The following is a 1,690-nucleotide window of genomic DNA, read 5'->3' on the forward strand; positions in this document are numbered from 1 at the left end:
TGTGTGTGTGTGTATGTGTGTGTGTGTGTGTGTGCGTGTGTGTGTGTGTGTGTGTATGTGTGTGTGTGCGTGTGCGTGTGTGTGTGTACTGTTGTTACAACTAACCCAGACTCTAACCCAGAAGTAGCTTAACTCACAGCTAACAGCTAACAGCTAACAGCTAACAGCTAACAGCTAACACATTAGCACTGATAAACATCTGAGTTCTGAGTTGAACTCCAGAGCAGACGGTGCTGTTACAGGAATACGTTTAATATCATTAATATATAATATTCGTTCACATGTGGAATAAAGATAAAGTGAGCAGGTGAAGAGTGAATCAGCTGATGAACTTGTTTCTGATCGGAGAAATTGATAATGAAAGCTGTTGAGTTGCCGTCAGAGGGTAAAAAGTTCTTCCACTGCAGCTTTAAGTCGAGCAGGAACCAGTCAGTGTTTCATCAGCTCCTGGTTCATGTGAATTAACGACACTGTAAAAAACTATTTGTTTTGTACAAGAATAAAAATGTTCAACCTTCGCCCCCTCCCTTAGGAATAAATGGGGGCGACCTCCGTGACAAACAGGTGGAGAGCAGAGAGGTGAAACATGGCCGACGGGCTGCAACTCTGAGAAATCACAACATGATGCAGAGTTTAGAGTCGGTGACGGAGAGGAAACCTTCAGGGACCATCTCCTCCCCCCTCTCTCTCTCTCTCTCTCTCTGGACCCCCGCCATCTGCCACAGCTGTCGCTCGCCCCAACCGCCACTCTAATTGACAATGAACCCAAAGGCGCGGCGATAATTACAGCCGGCCGCTTGGCAACTTCTCCGGGTTTCAATTCCTCCTTTTCAGGATTCATCAGGCCCCATCTGCCGGGGCCCGAGTCTGGCATCTGCCTCCTCCTCCCCCCTCACTCCCTCCCCCCTCCCCCGGGCCTGCTGGGGGTTTTGTGTTGGGGCTGATTAGCGGGGCAGCCTGTAACCCTCAGAGGTGAAGTCGCCTCGAGCAGAAAGACTCGCTCTGTTTGTTCAGAAAGTCGCGCAGGAAGAAAAGACTCCTTGTGGTTTCCTCGTTTTCTTTCTCCTCCTCCTTTTCTCCCTCTGCTCTTTCATTCCCTCCTTCATCTTTTCTTCTTCTTCTCTCCTTAAGAGCAGAATCAGACCAGCTTTATTAGCACAGTGCGTCACCAACAAAGGACTCTGGGATATGTGTAAGAACCCAAACATCTGTCAGCTCAGCCTCTGAGATTCAGTCAAAAACAAAACGTTTCACAGCGTTTCAGGGGGCGTTTTCTACCCACCAGCCTCAGGGGGGCGCTGACGAGGGCGCTGACGAGGGCGCTGACGAGGGCGCTGACGAGGCCGTCATCAGGCGTTTGTTTAGGGACGCCGCACAAACCTAAACTTAACAAACTCACACTTCACCAGCTGAGATCTGTGTTTCGTCACAGAGACGTTCACAATCTGAATCTGAAAGAAACAACAAAGAAAATGTTTTAGCAGCAGTTTTTTCTGACAAAAACCTTCATCAATCACTCCTCCTCCTCGTCCTCCTCCTCCTCCCTTTTCTTCTTCTCTTCCAGGAGCGTGTCGTGTGTCGAACCCTTCAGGGGGTTTGGTTTGGAGGCAGGAGGGTGTTTTGTTTCCTAAAGCCTCTTTTCTTCTTCTCTCTCTGTCTGTGTTCAGAGCTGCTGTTTGTGAACGCAGCT

Source organism: Seriola lalandi, unplaced genomic scaffold (assembly GCF_002814215.2).
Source record: "Seriola lalandi dorsalis isolate HSWRI2012SDOR001 ecotype SW California unplaced genomic scaffold, Sedor1 jcf7180002054947, whole genome shotgun sequence".
Taxonomy (NCBI): Eukaryota; Metazoa; Chordata; class Actinopteri; order Carangiformes; family Carangidae; genus Seriola; species Seriola lalandi.